The sequence below is a fragment of the Pongo pygmaeus genome, chromosome 15, assembly GCF_028885625.2.
Source record: "Pongo pygmaeus isolate AG05252 chromosome 15, NHGRI_mPonPyg2-v2.0_pri, whole genome shotgun sequence".
Taxonomy (NCBI): Eukaryota; Metazoa; Chordata; class Mammalia; order Primates; family Hominidae; genus Pongo; species Pongo pygmaeus.
The window spans coordinates 54181084-54198447 of record NC_072388.2 but is presented as its reverse complement, the minus strand read 5'-3'; the positions used below and the strand labels follow the sequence as shown (position 1 = coordinate 54198447).

At 40.9% G+C, this 17364-nt stretch overlaps 1 pseudogene; it reads right to left on the bottom strand.

The window, feature by feature from the left end:
* The window catches only part of LOC129012342 (large ribosomal subunit protein eL8-like), a 28160-nt pseudogene extending 14679 nt beyond the window's left edge, over positions 1-13481 (bottom strand).
* Positions 13482-17364: the final 3883 nt, after the last annotated feature.

The following is a 17364-nucleotide window of genomic DNA, read 5'->3' as shown; positions in this document are numbered from 1 at the left end:
CTGCTGGCTCTTGATCATGGTGCTTTGCTTCCTGTGTTTTGTTCTGTTTTGTTGTAATTTTGTTTGTTTTACAATACAGTTATATTACTTGGAATCTCTTCAGTGGAAATTCTTTCAGATTTGGGTTAAAAGTAGGTTTCTTGAAAGAATATTTATATTTGTTTCTTCCAGGTACTTCATTCACTTAGTAGCCAGGATCACTTGAAAAAATTGACTTGAGGTTTTCAGCACATGTAGGTGGTATTAATTTAGGCTGAAAAGGCCAGGCGCAGTGGCTCATGCCTGTAATCCCAGCAGTTTCGGAGGCTGAGTTGGGCAGATCACTTGAGGTCAGGAGTTCGAGACCAGCCTGGCCAACATGGTGAAACCCCCATCTCTACCAAAAACATAAAAAATCAGCCAGGCGTGGTGGCGCATGTCTGTAATCCCAGCTACTTGGGAGGCTGAGGCAGGAAAATCGCTTGAACCTGAGAGGCAGAGGTTGCAGTGAGCCAGGATCATGCCACTGCACTCCAGCCTGAGTGACAGAGAGAGACTCCATCTCAAAAAAAAAATAAAAATAAAAATAATTTAGCCTGAAAAATCACATGAAGATTGGCTTGTGAATGTGAATTCTCAGGGAGAAATTTTTTTCCCCTTCCATCTAGCATCAAGCTGGTGTGAACCCCAAAAATCTGAGACAGGTCTCAGTTAATTTAGAAAGTTTATTTTGCCAAGGTTGAGGACACGTGCCCATGACACAGTCTCAGACATGTGCCCAAGGAGGTCAGAGCACAGTTTGGTTTTATGCATTTCGGGGAGACATGAGACATCAATCAACATAAGCAAGATGAACATTGGATTGGTATAGAAAGGCGGGACAACTCAAAGCAAAGGTGGGAAGACTCGAAGCTTGGAGGGGGCTTCCAGGTGATAGGTAAATAAGGGACAAATAGTTGCATTCTTTTGAGTTTCTGATTCGCCTCTCCAAAGGAGGCAATCAAATATGCATTTATGTCAGTGAGCACAGGGGTGACTTTCAATAAAATGGGAGGCAGGTTGGCCCTAAGCAGTTCCCAGCTTGACTTTTCTCTTTAGTTTAGTGATTTGGGGGCCCCAAGATAGATTCTCTTTTCATACTGGAGACAGACAAGTTTTTTTATTGTCCCTTTTTGTGAGGCAGGTATGTCTAGTTCACCCTTAACCTAAAAATATAGAGGTTTTTTTTGCCCAACATTTTTGCAAGCAGCTCCCTTTAGACTCCCTACTTTTATTGGGCCCTGGGTTTCATCTCCTGTCTCATGCCTGTGTGGTTGTCAAATCTGAAGCTTATCATCACCAGGATTCAGCAGTTGTCCTTGAGATGAAAACTGCTCTACTTGCCTCTCTGATTCTCACTTTCCCTTTGTTTTTGACTTCAGAAATTCCTTACAGTCTTGCCAGCTCAGCAATGCATTGAAAAATGTTTCATATTTTATCCAGCATTTGTGGTTGTTCTCATATGAGTGTTGTTCAGGCTATCTAATCAACCATGCTGTCAGAATAGAAGTCCTCATTTCTTACTTATTTTTCCCACTTTAAAAATGTTTTATTATACATTGCAAGTAGTTATTTTATTTGTCAGAATCTAATGTGTTCAGTGTAGGGTTGCCAGATTTAGTAAATAAAAATATAAGATACCTAGTTAAAATTGAATTTCAGAGAAATAATGAATTTTTTAGGATAAGTCCCATTTAATATTTAAGACATACTAAAAAATTATTTGTTATTTAGCCAAAGTTCAAGCTTAACTGGACACCCTATATTTTGCCCTAGTTCTGAGTCTAATCTAAGGTAAGTGATAAAAATTATTTCGACCAAGAGATAGTTACCCCTTTAGGGGAAGTACATACTATGTGATTATTTGCAGCATTATCTACGCAATTGCTCTAACATAAAAACAAATGTAAATCTTTAATCACAAAAGTAATACATGTATGGTAAAAAAAAATGTAAATAAAATGTCCACATTTCTTTTTAAAAGTTGCCCATTTTTTATGAGTACTGCTAAAATCTAATACTTAGAAAATCAAACTCAGACCTAGTGAACAATGAAATAGTTAATTTTATCTCTAATAGTTGGGTAAAGTATAGCTAAGAATTGCTAAAACACCTCATGTGCCATATCCTAGCTAATGACATAGCAAGTAATTTATTTAGAATAAGTAAAGACTTTAAATGCTAAATACTAAAATACACCCAACACTATTTTACTGCAAGAGCAGTTAATACAGCCTATACTTTCGTATGTGTGAGCACAGATTGAGTTGTTCAGCAAAGTTAACCAAACAAGTCAGCTCTAATAATGTTACTGGCAGCTGGTCACAACCTCAAATGATTTGTGATCTAACTCAACCATGAGTAGTCATTGATGAGGCATTATTCAGAACAGATCAACTGGAAAGATAGTTTTGGGTTGGGTGCTGGCTCACGCCTGTAATTGCAGCACTTTGGGAGGCTGAGGCAGGAGGATCACTTGAGGTCTGGAGTTAGCCAGGCATAGTGGCTCATGCCTGTATTTCCAGCCCTTTGGGAGACCAAGATGAGTGGATCACTTGAGGTCAGGAGTTCGACACCAGCCTGGTAGACACTGAGTACTTTTTGTACCCATTAACTATTCCTACTTCCCCCTAGCTGTCCCACTATCCTTCCCACCCTCTGGTAACCATCCTTCTATTCACTATCCATCAGTTCAGTTGTTTTAATTTTTAGCTCCCATAAATAAATGAGAACATGTGATGTTTGTCTTTCTGTGCCTGGCTTATGTCACTTAGATAATGATCTCCAGTTCTGTCCAGGTTGTTGCAAATAATAGGATCTCATTCTTTTTTAATGACTGAGTAGTGTTTTATTGTCTATATGTACCATATTTTCTTTATCCATTCATCTGGGTGTTTTTTTTTTTTTTTTGGTTTTTTGTTTGTTTTGTTTTGTTTTGAGACAGAGTCTCCCTCTGTCACCCACGCTGGAGTACAGTGGCACAGTCTTGGATCGCTGCAACCTCCACCTCCTAGGTTCAACTGATTCTCCTGCCTCAGCCTCCCAAGTAGCTGGGATTACAGGTGCCTGCCACCATGCCTAGCTAATTTTTGTCTTTTTAGTAGAGACGGGGTTTCACCATGTTGGCCAGGCTGGTCTTGAACTCCTAACCTCAGTGATCCGCCCACCTGGGCCTCCCAAAGTGCTGGGATTACAGGTGTGAGCCACCGTGCCTGGCCCATTCATCTGTTAATGGACACTTAGGTTGCTTCCAAATCTTGGCTATTATAAACAGTGCTGCAACAAACATGGGAGTGCAGGTATTTCCTCAATATACTGATTTTCTTTCTTTTGGGTATATACCCAGCAGTGGGATTGCTGGATCATGTGGTAGCTATATTTTTAGTTTTTTGAGGAACCTCCATACTGTTTTCTATAGTGGTTCCACTAACTTACATTCCCACCAAGAGTATACAAGGTTTCCTTTTCTCCACATCCTCAGCAGCATAAATGCCATTTTAACTGCGGTGAAATGATATCTCATTGTAGTTTTGATTTGTATTTCTCTGATGATCAGTGATGTTGAGCACCTTTTCATATGTCTGTTTGCCATTTGCATGTCTTCTTTTGAGAAATGTCTATTCAGATTTTTTCCTACAGAGTTGTTTGAGCTCCTTATATATTCTCGTCATTAATCCCTTGTCAGATGGGTAGTTTGCAAATATTTTCTCCCATTCAGTGGATTGACTCTTCACTTGGTTGATTGTTTCCTTTGCTGTGCAGAACCTTTTTAACTTGATGTAATCCCACTTGTCCATTTTTGCTTTGGTTGTCTGTACCTATAGAGTATTACTCAAGAAAATTTTTGCCCAGATCAATGTCCTGGAGAACCTCCCCAATATTTTCTTGTAATAGTTTCACAGTTTGAGCTCTTACATTTGAGTCTTTAACCCACTTTGATTTGATGTTTGTATGTGGCAAGAGATAGGGGTCTAGTTTCATTCTTCTGCATATGGATATCCAATTTTCCCAGCACTATTTATTGAAGAGACTGTCCTTTCCCCAATGTATGTTCTTGGCACCTTTGTCAAAAATTAGTTCACTGTAGGTGCATAGATTTGTTTCAGGGTTCTCTGTTCTGTTCCATTGGCCTACGTGTCTGCTTTTATGCAAGTATTATGCAGTTTTGGTTACTGTAGCTCTGTAGCATAATCTGAAGTAAGGTAATGTGATTCCTCCAGTTTTGTTCTTTTTGCTTAGGATAGCTTTGGCTATTTCAGGTCTTTTGTGGTTCCATTTAAATTTTAGAATTTTTTTCTATTTCTGTGAAAAACGTCATTGGTGTTTTGATAGGGATTGCATTGAGTCTTTAGATTGCTTTGGGTAGTATGGACCTTTTAACAATTTTGATTCTTCCAATCCATGAACATGGAATACCTTTCCATTTTTTTAATGCCCTCTTCAATATTTTCATCAGTGTTTTATAGTTTTATAGTTTTCATTGTAGAGCTCCTTCACTTCTTTGGATAAGTTAATTCCCATGTATTTAATTTTATTTGTGGCTATTGTAAATGGGACTTTTTTAAAATTTGTTTTTCAGATTGTTCACTGTTGGCATATAGAAATGTTACTGAATTTTGGCTGGGGACAGTGGCTCATGCCTGTAATCCTAGCACTTTGGGAGGCCAAAGCAGGTGGATCACCTGAGGTCAGGAGTTCAAGACCAGCCTGGCCAACATGGTGAAACCCCATCTCTACTAAAAATACAAAAATTAGTTGGGCATGATGGTGCACACCTGTAATTCCAGCTACTCAGGAGGCTGAGGCCGGAGAATTGCTTAAACCCGGGAGGCAGAGGTTGCAGTTAGCCAAGATTACACCACTGCACTCCAGCCTGTGTGACAGAGTGAGACTCCATCTCAAAAAAAATGCTACTGAATTTTGTATGCTGGTTTTGTATCCTGCAACGTTACTAAGTTTGGCAGTTCTGATAGTTTTTTTGGTGGAATCTAAATTTTCCAAATATAAGATCATATCATCTGAAAACCAGGATAATTTGATTTCTTCCTTTCCAATTTGGATGCCCTTTACTTCTTTCTCTTGCCTGATTGCTCTAGCTAGGACTTCTAGTACTTTGCTGAATAATGGTGCTGAAAGTGAGCATCTTTGTCATGTTCCAGATCTTGGAGGAAAGACTTTCCGTTTTCCCCATTCATTATGATAATAGCTGTGGGTCTGTTGTAGTTGGCTTTTATTATGCTGAGGTATGTTCCTTCTATACCTAGTTTGTGGAGGATTTTTATCATGAAGGGATGCTGAATTTTATCATATGCTTTTTCAGCATCAATTGAAATGAACATATGGTTTGTGTCCTTCATTCAGCTGATGTGATGTATCACATTGATTGATTTGCATATGCTGAAACATCTTTGCATCCCTGGGATAAAGCTTGGCCATGATGAATGATCTTTTTTATGTGTTGTTGAATTCAGTTTGCTAGTATTTTGTTGAGGATTTTTGCATCAATATTAATCAGTGATATTGGCCTATAGAATTAGTGAGCTTGAAGATAGGCTATTTGAAAATGCAGTCAGAAGAGACAAAAAAAAAGAATAAAAAATAATGAAGCATGCCTACAAGATTTCATATAGATATGAAATATATATATTATATATATATGAAATATATATATTATATATATATGAAATATATATATATTTTATAGAGAGAGAGAGAGAGAGAGAGAGTGTGTGTGTGTGTGTGTGTGTGTAGTCTTGCTGTGTTGCCCAGGCTGATCTCAAACTCCTGGGCTCAAGTGATCCTCTTGCCTCAGTCTCCCAAAGTGCCAGGATTACAGGCGTGAGCCACCACACCTGGCATAATTCATTCTTCTGCTTGATCAGTTCTGCTATTAAGAGACTGATGCATTCTTCAGTGTGTCAGTTGCATTTTTCAACTCTAGAATTTCTTCTTGTTTCTTTTTTATTATTTCAATCTCTTTGTTAAATTTATCTGATAGAATTCTGAATTCCTTCCCTGTGTTATCTTGAATTTCTTTGAATTTCCTCAAAACAGCTATTTTGAATTCTCTGTCTGAAAGGTCACATATTTCTGTTTCTCCAGGACTGGTCCTGGTGTCTTACTTAGTTTGTTTGGTGAGGTCATGTTTTCCTGGATGGTCTTGATGCTTGTGGATGTTCTTTGGTGTCTGGGCATTGAAGAGTTAGGTATTTATTGTAGTCTTCACAGTCTGGGCTTGTTTGTGCCTGTCTTTCTTGGAAAGGCTTTCCAGGTATTCAAAGGACTTAGGCCCCAAGCCCAATAATGCTGTGGTTCTTGCAGATTCATAAAGGTACTATGTTGATGATCTTGGATAAGACCTGGAAGAATTCTCTGGATTACTAGGCAGAGGTTTTTGTTCTCTTCCCTTACTTTATCCCAAACAAATGGAGTCTCTTTTTCTGTGCTGAGCTGCCTGGAGCTCAGAGTGGGGTGACACAAGTACCACTGTGGCCACCACTGGGACTGCACTGGATCAGACCTGAAGCCAGCATAGCACTGGATCTCACCCAAGGTTCAATGTAACCACTACCTGGCTATTGCCTATGTTCGCTTAAGGCCCTAGGGATCTATAATCAGCAGGTGGAGAAGCCAGACAGGTTTGTGTCTTTCCCTTTAGGGCAGGACCTCCTCCTGGCTCCAGGCAGGTCCAGAGATGTTACTATGGATTAGAGTCAAAAACCTTAGAAATCTACCTGGTGTTCCATTCTACTGTGGCTAAGCTGGCCCTCAAACTGCAAGACAAATTCTTCCTGCTGTTTCCTCCCCTTTCCACAGGCAAAGAAGCCTCTCCCAGTGGCCACCATCACCACCGGCCCTTGGGGAGTTCTGCCAAGCCACCACCAATGTTCACTTAAAAGTCCAAGGACTCTTCAGTCAGCTTGTGGTGAATGCTGCCAGGAAAGGGACTCATCCTGCAGAGCAGTGGGCTCCCCTCTGGCCCAGGGCAGGTCCAGAAATGCCATGCAAGAGCCTAGGCCAGGACTCAGGGACCCCAAGGACCCGATGGTTGCTCTGCCCGCCTTTGGGCAAGCTGATACCTAAGGTGCGAGACAAAGTCCCTTTTACCTTTCCCTCTGCTTTTCTCAAGCAGAAGGAGTCTTTCATCATAGCTATGACAGCAGGGAATGTGCTGAGCCTCACCTGAAGCCAGTACATCTCAGAGGCTCACCCAAAGCCCATGAAGTACTTCCTGGGTATTTCTGTTGGTTATTCAGTGCCCAGGGGCTCTTTGGTCAGTAGGTGCAGAATGCTGCCAGGTCTTTCCCTTCAAGGCAGCAAGTTTCCTTCTGGCCCTGGGTATGTACAGAGATTTATCTGGGAGCTAAGGCCTGGAATGGGAGTCTCACACCTCTGCCCAGTGCCCTATTGTATTGTGGCTAAGCTGATATCCAAGAGACAAGACAAAGTTCTCTTTATTCTTTGCTCCTCTCTCCTCAAGCAGAAGGAAGGAGTCACTTTCTTTGTTGTAAGCTGTGCTGCCTGGGGTTAAGGGAGGGTGGCACAAGCACTTCCTTAGCCACTCCAGCTGGTGTCTCTCTAGGTCACATGCTGCCCTAGTCCACTGGCTCAAACCCCAACCCAGAACTAGGACTTGCCTAGGAATTGCTGTCAGTATATTTTTAAAGCTACATGTTTATTTGTTCTGGAAGGAGCTTACAACTGAGGCATTAAAATCCTATAAATGTTTATGGTTAAAATGTCATATTTCTGACATCAAAAGAAAGAAAAAGTGTCAATTAGCTTTTTCTATTTAAAGAGCCCCTTAATTCTCAAGGACTAGCTGTTTAAAAAGAGGAATAAATCTCTATCTTAGAAGGTCTTCACTTTTGCTTTTGAATTCTAAAATCATTTTCATAGACCATCTATATATCTTCCCATATAATAAGAAATCTTGGGCCGAGTGCGGTGGCTCACACCTGCAATCCCAGCACTTTGGGAGGCCGAGGCGGGCGGATCACCTGAGTTCAGGAGTTCAAGACCAGCCTGGCCAACATGGTGAAACCCTGCCTCTACTAAAAATACAAAAATTAGCCTGGTGTGGTGGCACATGCCTATAATCCCAGCTATTCGGGAGGCTGAGGCAGGAGAATCACTTGAACCTGGGAGGCAGAGGTTGCAGTGAGCTGAGATCGCACAATTGCACTCCAGCCTGGGCGACAAAACAAGACTCCGTCTCAAAAAAAGAAAAAAAAAAAAAAAGAAATCTTGGGAAAGCTGGATTTTTTTTTATTTAAATTTTTTAAAATTGTGGTAAAATACACATAACATAAAATTTACCATCTTTACCACTTTTAAGGATACTGCTTGGTAGTGTTAAGTGTATTTATATTGTTGTACAACCAATCTCCAGAACCTTTTCATCTTGCAAAACGGAATCTTGCAAAAACTGAAACTCTGTACTCATTGAACAAGAACTCTTTTTCATATTTTTTCCTATTTATTTATTTTTGAGACAGGTTCTCACTCTGTTGCTCAGGCTGCTCTCGAACCTCTCGGCTCAAGTGATCCTGTTGCCTCAGCCTCCCAAAGTGCTGGGATTACAGGCATGAGCCACCATGCCTGGCCACCAAAAACCCTTCATTTCCCACTCTCTTCACAACCCCTAGGCCCTGACAATCACCACTCTACTTTCTGTAGGTTTGATTACTCATATAAGGGAAATAATACAGTGTTTGTCCTTCTGTGATTGGCTTATTTCACTTAGCACAATGTCCTCAAGCTTCACCCATGTTGTAGCATGTGTCAGAATTTCCTTCCTTTTTCCATTTGGTGGATTGGTATAAAACATTTTTCCCTCCTTTTTAAAAACTTTAATCTTTCAAAAATTTTTTACCTTCCATTCCACCTGTGAAAAAAACTTTAATCTTTTAATGTGTAATTATAAAAACTAACTTTAACCTGTTTTTGTAAAAATGAGAAGGAAGATAGAAATGCTCTGCTCTGAAAGCAAGAGAGTTTTTCTTAGTTAACAGTAACTATATACATGCATTACTTAACAATAGGGATACGTTCTGAGAAATGTGTCATTAGGTGATTTCTTCTTTTTTATTTTTGAGATGAGGTCTCACTGTGTCACCCAGGCTGGAGTGCGGTGGTGCAACCTCACTGCAAACTCAACCTCACGGGCTCAAGCAGTCCTCCACCTTAGCCTCTTGAGTAGTTGGGATTACATGCCATCATGCCTGGCTAATGATTTCTTCATTATGGAAACATTAGGGTGTACTTACACAAACCTAGAGGGTATAACCTACTACACCTAAGCTATATGGTATGGCCTATTGCTATGGCCAAGGCTACAAACCTGTACAGTATGTTACTGTACTGAATACTGTAGGCAACTGAAACACAATGGTAAGTATTTGTGTATCTAAACATAGAAAAGATACAGTAGAAATATGGTATTATAATCTTATGGGACCACTGTTATATGTTTGTCATTGACCAAGATATCATTATGTGGTACATGACTATATATGTACACATATGCATACACACATAGAATGTGTGTATTAACAATATAATTGACACTATAGGATAATGAAGTAAAGAGATTCAGAGGCAACTTTTCAGGCATCGAATAATGCAAAGACTTACTGTTTGGAGAGGAGAGACACTAAAAAACCTGAAGCATTCCAGGATACACTCGTCCCAGCACCTCCCCAAAAAAGCAGTATAAAGAGTGTGCTTTCTTTGTCTATATATGCTAGACAGAGGGCAGAGGTCTCCTCAGTAACCCTGTCCTACCCTGGGGACTTCCTTTCCTATCAAGACTATACAGAGAAGGGTGACCCCAGGGTTCCAACCCAGCTATCAAGGGACACTTTTGTTTTCAGAATGATGACAAAACTTCACAGCAATTCATAACTTTACATATATTAGTCTCATTACCATGTCCAGGGTATGAAAGAGAAAATTCATCAGTTGCTCAGCTACAAATTATTAGACTGAACTCTTAAATTGCCAGTGGTTTACTGTTTTGACCTACAAAACAGCCTTTTCAACCTAACAGAATCTTACCTCTTTTTTTCTCCATCTATCAGAGAATTGATGTAAATACATTCTTCTTTTATAACCAAAAGCGTAACTTAGCAGTTAGGAGTATAGGCAACAGGTTCAAAAAGACCAGGATTTGAATCCTGGCTCGGTCTGTGTGTGTGAACTTGGGCAGTTTCTTAACCTTTCTGGGCCTCCCAGCCTGTAAAATGCAGGTAAGAACAATACCTCCCTCAGATGGTTGTGGTGGGGTGGAAATGATATGAGATGCATGAAGTGTTTAGTACAATGCCTGGCATGTAGTCAGCTTTCGATATCAGCTCTTAGTATTATCACAACAACAACAACAACAAAAATAATGAAAAGTTTCACGGATAATGGCTTGATAGGGTGAGGTAACCACATGTGATGATTGGACTCAGTTCCCCTCCTGTTAGTTGATTGGGATGAGGGATCCTGAAATCATGGCAAAGCACAGCAGGGACCATGACTCTTCCTGGCTAATTTCCAGGGCAGATCCGGGCCCCTTCTCCAACCCTGCTTGCCTTTCTGGAGTGCTGCATCCTCTAGAGATGGAAGGGCTGGCCATCGCATGTCAGTCTGATTTCTGTACTTCAGTGAGAGAACGCTGTGGAGTGGAGGGAATAAATGACTCTCAGCTGCAGTTTTCGAGTTTTCTGTCTCTCTGGAAATCAGCCGGCTCCCGCTTGCTCCATTTACTGTGTACCAGCCAATACAAAATGAAATGCTCATGTCGTAATTTAAATTACGCATATCCCAGAGGAGCCCCATACAAAGCGTACATCGGTGTTTAACAATCTGCGAGCCCAATCTCGGAGACAGTTTAGAATACTCCACTCCTCACTGCTCAAAGGCTGCAGGCCTTCTCCAAGTCAGAGCTTGTCAACTGAGGACATGAAAGAGCTGCAGCGCAGCAGAACAGCAGATCACATTCGGTGAGCTGCCCCACCTGCACTCGTATTTGCGCATTACAGGATCAGAGAGGCGGCATGCCACAGTGGGTGCAGGAGCAGTCTCGCTACATAGCCTGGGTTTGATTTGGCTTCACCACTTACTAGCTGTGTGACCCTTGGCAAGTCAGCTGACCTTTCTCTGTCTGCATTTCCTTAGCTGTAAATTGGAGAGCATAACAGAAGCTGACTCATTACTGGTGTTGGAAGGATTACATGAATATATACAAAGCGCTTAGGAAACATTAAGTCTAAGCATTTACTATTCTTGTTACTTCTTTTCATGTACATTGTTAAAAGGAGATAGATTAGTCAGATCCAGATGTATATAATGTAATTTTAGAGGTCTTTTTCTGTGGTGAAATATATATCAAATTAACATTTTAAGTCTACTATTCAGTGGCATTAAGTGCATTCATACCATCGTGCAGCCACCACCACTATCCATCCCCGAAACTTTTTCATTATCCCAAACTGAAACTCTGTTCACATGTATTCCTCCTCATTGTCCCCTGCCCCCAGCACCTGGTAACCACTGTTCTACTTTCTGTCCCTATGAAGAAAGACATCTGATTATTCTAGGTACCTTATATAAGTGGAATCATACAGTATTTGTCCTTTGTAACTGGCTTATTTCACTTAGCATAATATCTTAAAGTTCATCCATGTTGTAGCATGTTTCAGAATTTTATTCCTTAAGGCTGAATACTATTCCTTTGTATGTTTACATCCCATTTCATTCATTCATTCATCTTTCCATGGACATTAGGGTTGATTACACATTTTTGCTACTGTGAATAATGCCGCTATGAACATTGGTACACAAATAACTGTTTGTGGTGGACCAGATGAGACAAATGTGATGCATATATACCATAGAACACTATGCAGCCATAAAAAAGAATGAAGTCATGTCCTTTGCAGCAACATGGCTGCAGCTAGAGGCCATTATCCTAAGTGAACTCATGCCGGAACAGAAAACCAAATACCATATGTTCTCACTTATAAGTGAGAGCTAAACATTGAGCACACATGAACACAAACATGGCACAATAGACACTGGGGACTACTTGACGGGGAAGGCATGGTGGGGGATTGAAAAACTACCTGTTGGCTATTATGCACACTACTTGGGTGACAGAATCATTCATACACCAAACCTCAGGGATAGGCAATTTACCCATGTAACAAATCTGCACATGTAACCCCCGAACCTAAAATAAAAGTTAAGCTGGGCGCCGTAGCTCATGCCTGTAACCCCAGCACTTTTGGAGGCCAAGGTGGATGGATCACTTGAGCCCAGGAGTTCAAGACAAGCCTGGGCAACATGGTGAAAACCTATCTCTACACAAAATACAAAAATTAGCTGTGCGTAGAGGCATGCACCTGTAGTCCCAACTACTCGTTGCGGGTGGGGGGGGGGGTGGCGGCGGTGGTACTGAGGTGGGAGGGTCACTTGAGGCCATGAGGTCAAGCCTGCAGTGAGTTGTGATTGCGCCACTGCACTCTAGCCTGGGTAACAGAGTGAGACCCTGTCTCAAAATACATAAATAAATAACAGAAAATAAAAGTTTATAAAACAAACAAATATCTGTTTGCATCTTTGCTTTCAACTTTTTTTGATATATACCCAGACATGGAATTCCTAGATCATATGATAATTCTATGTTCAATTTTCTTAGGAACTGCCATACTGTTTTCCACAGTGACTGTACTGTTTTACATTCCTACCAGCAAAACACAAGTGTTCCAATTTCTCCACATTCTTGGGAACACTGTTTTTTATTCTTTTTTTTTTTTAATAATAGCCATTCTAGTGGGTGTGAAGTGGTATCTTACTGTGGTTTTGATTTGCATTTCCCTAATAATTAGTGATGGTGAGCATCTTTTCGTGTGCTTATTGACCACTTGCATATCTTCTTTGATATAATGTAATTTTTAGATACACATTTCCTAATTGTTAACCTGAAATCATATTAATGAGACTTAATCAATCTATTAGAATGTATTGGCTTCTACTATGTGACCGCCTAGTACCCCATGTATACACCTGACCTGGATACATAGCAACCCCAGCAGGGCAATGTCTTTTATTTTTTACTCAGCTAGTTATCATAGCCAAGGTGACAATGGCGAAGTCTCCCACGTAGAGGGAGTAGGATGGAGAATTTTCCAGATAGCCCAAAATTTGAAGTGGTTCTCTTCCTCCTGAAACTCTTCCAGCAGCCGCGGTGCTTGCAGAAGGCACTTGATGGCAGCTTTCAGGGGCATTTCCTGGCAGCTGTGGCAAGGATTTTGCAGAATTAGAATGGCATATATTATAACCAGAGCCATAAAAGTACAGTTCTTGGATACTCTGTACTTCAAATCTGCACTCTGAGCAATTTTGGGCTCGGGAACCAAGGATTCCTTGTAATTAGGGTTCCCATTTTCAACAGCAGAAAGTAATGCAGTCATCACTTGGCACAGGATACACAGGCAAGTTTGAAGACAAGCAGAGAAGAGAATGGCCCAGAACCAAGGCAGATACTTCCTGTAGCCACAACTGCCTTAGGGTCTCACCGCTATCTGAAGGATACAGGATCCCAGAGTAATTTATTCATAAATGCCTTCAAGTAATTCATCATATATGAATACACAGCCTACTATGTGCCAGACACTATTTTGGGCTCACATTGGTGAACAAAACAAAGTCCCTATTATCCTAGCACTTATATTTTATTGGTCAGTAGAAAATAAATGATCAAAAACATATTATTTGAGCTGGAGATAAGCTGGAGATTATTTGAGCTGGTGGCTCACGCCTATAATCCCAGCACTTTAAGAGGCCAAGATGGGAGGATCCCTTGAGCCCAGGACTTCAAGACCAGCCTGGGCCACATGGTCAGACCCCATCTCTACAAAAATAAATAAATAAGAATAATTTTTTCTCAAAAAGAAAAGAGAAATGAGTCGCAATTAATTATGCCTGAAAATTATTATAACTCTATACACAGTATATAGTTATACCTAAGCTATACCTGTACATAATTCACTCCATAGTATAGAGTCAGTCCTTTTAACTAACCTTCCTCTTGTCTTTCAAAGCCCTAAATTAAGAATGTCTACAAGGACCAGGCACAGTGGCTCACGCCTGTAATCCTAGCACTTTGGGAGGCTGAGGCAGGTGGATCACCTGAGGTCAGGAGTTTGAGACCAGCCTGGCCAACATGGTGAAACCCTGTCTTAACAAAAATACAAAAAATTAGCTAGGCCTGGTGGCACACACCTGTAATCCCAGCTGTTCGGGAGGCACGAGAGTCGCTTGAACTTGGGAGGCTGAGGCTGTAGTGAGCCAAGATCACACCACTGCACTCCAGCCTGGGCAACAGAGCAAGACTCTGTCCAAAAAAAAAAAAAAAAAATGTCTAGAAGGATTATTAAAAGTACTTATCTGAACCTGAGAGCACCAGCCTATGCCCAGAGTGTATGCACCAAGAAAGCAGCCCTCCCAGAATGGAGCCTGAGGTAAAAAATAATGAAATAGAAGAGGCACCGTTATATGAAAAAGGAAGAGGTTGAAGAAAAAAAAAAAAAAAGCCAAGAGAACAAGAAGACAAGCCACACACTGGGAGAAAGTGTTTGCAAAAAGTACACCTGGTAAAGGACTATTATCCAAAATATACAGAGAACTCTTAAAACTCAACAATAAGAAAACAAAAAATCTGATTTAAAAATGAGCAAAAAACCTAAACAGATACCCCACCGAAGAAGATATATAGATGCCAAGTAAACATATGAAAAGATGCTCAACATCCTATGTCATTAGGGAATTGCAAATTAAAACAATGAGATAACACTATGTACCTATTAGAGTGGCCAAAATCCAAAACACTGACAACGCCAAGTGCTGATGAGGTTGTGGAGCAACAGGAACTCCCATTCATTGCTGATGAAAATGCAAAAGAGTACAGCCACTTTGGAAAGCAGTTTGGCAGTTTCTTACAAAAGTAAACATACTCTTACCATACACTCCTCAGTATTAACCCAAATGAATTGAAAACTTACGTCCACACAAAAACATGCACAAGGATGTTCATAGCAACTTTATTCATAATTGCCAAAACTTGGACCCAACCAAGATGTTTTTCAGTAAGTGGGTGGATAAATAAACAGTGATACATCCAGACAATGGAATATTATCTAGCACTAGAAAGAAACGAGCTATCAAGCCATGAAACAGCATGGAGGAAACTTAAATGCATACTACTAAGTGAAAGAAGCCAATTTGAAAAGGCAATATACTGTATGATTCCAACAACATGACCTTCTGGAAAAGGCAAAACTACGGAGACGGTGAAGAGATTAGTGGTTTTCAGGGGTTAGGAGGAAGGAAGGAATGGATAGGTAGAGCACAAAGGATTTTTAGGGCAGTGAAACTATTCTGCATGATACTATCATAGTAGATACATGTCATTATACATTTTTCAAAGCCCAAGGAATGTGCAAAACCAGGAGTGAACCCTAAGGTAAACTATGGACTCTGAGTTGTAAGGATGTGTTGATGTAAGTTCATCAATTGTAGCAAATGTCACTCTGGTGATGGGATTGATAGTAGAGGAGCGTGTGTGTGTGTGTGTGTGTGTGTGTGTGTAGGGGGATGGGGGTACCTAGGAATTTTGTGTACTCTTGCACAACTTTGCTGTGAGCGTAAAGCTGCTCCAAAAAAAAAAAGTGTATTAATTAAAAAACAAAAGCAAAATAAAGCCACAGTGCCTGAATTCCTGGCCAGCATTTAAAGAGATTATGGGGATTAACTAAATTCCACAGGTAGAACATTTGAGCCCTTCAGAGAAAATCACTCCTGGATATACTGATGAGGAACTCAGAGAGAGAGGCAATGACCGTGTGGTGGAGCTGTTAGTAGTGGTGATCACGCAATAACTGACATCCATCACCACTCGCTGTGCAGCAGGCACTGCCCTGAACGCTTTGCACTGAGTCCTCACCAACAACCCAAAGAGCCAGAGACTTACACAGCAATCCTCTAAAGTAAAGCTTCACTTTAAAACATGTGCTGAAATTAAGAAACACACTGCAGACTGGGCGCAGTGGCTCATGTCTGTAATCCCAGCACTTTGAGAGGCCGAGGTGGGCGGATCACCTGAGGTCGGGAGTTTGAGACCAGCCTGGCCAACATGGAGAAACCCCCATCTCTACTAAAAATACAAAATTAGCTGAGAGTGGTGGTGCACGCCTGGAATCCCAGCTACTTGCGAGGCTGAGACAGGAGAGTCGCTTGAACCTGGGAGGCAGAAGTTGCAGTGAGCTGAGATTGCTCCGTTGCACTCCAGCCTGGACAACAAGAGCAAAACTCCGTCTCAAAAAAAAAAAAAAAAAAAGAAGAAGAAAAAGAAAAAAAAAGAAACACACTGCATTGGTGAGGATGTGAAGAAACCAGCAGTACCATACCTACTTGGTAAGTGGGTAAATTCACAGCACCACCTTCTCAGACAGATTAGATATTGTTTGGCAATATCTAATCAACTTTTCACACCCTTTGACCCATCAATTCTAGCTGTAAGCATTTTTTTTTTTTTTTTTTTTTTTGAGATGGAGTCTCACTCTGTTGCCAGGCTGGAGTGCAGTGGCGTGATCTTGGCTCACTGCAACTTCCGCCTCCTGGGTTCAAGTGATTCTCCTGCCTCAGCCTCCTGAGTAGCTGGGATAATAATAATATTTTCCCCATTGCCTGAGATTGTCTGGGGGTTAAATCAGATAATGTATATAAATCACTTAATGCTCAATACAAACATATACAAACATTAGTTAATATTATTTTTCAGCCGGGTGCAGTGGCTCGTGCCTGTAATCCTAACACTTTGAGAGGCCAAGGCTGGAGATTCACTTAGGCAAGGAGTTTGAGACAAGCCTGGGCAACATCATGAGACCCCATCTCTACAAAGAATAAAACAAAACCAAACAAAACAAAATAGCTGGCCTGTGGTCCCAGCACTTTGGGAGGCTAAGACGGGAAGATTTCTTGAGTCCAGGGGAGGTGGAGGCTGCAGTGAGCCATGACTGTACCACTGCACTCCAGCCTGAGAGACAGATTGAGACCCTGTCTCTAAAATATATATAGTATGCGTATGTATAATTTTTCATTCTGTGATAGTAATCATTAAGGGAGTTATATATTTTTGTAATATATAAATTTTGTATCATGAACATGTGTTTCTTTTATAATTTAAAACAAGTGGAAATGAAACATAAGGCCTATGCAGGCTGTTTTCCTGTCTGTTCTAACCCTTGCTACTCGGAAAATGTTCTGCTGAGGAGGCAGCAGCTTCACCTGGGAGCT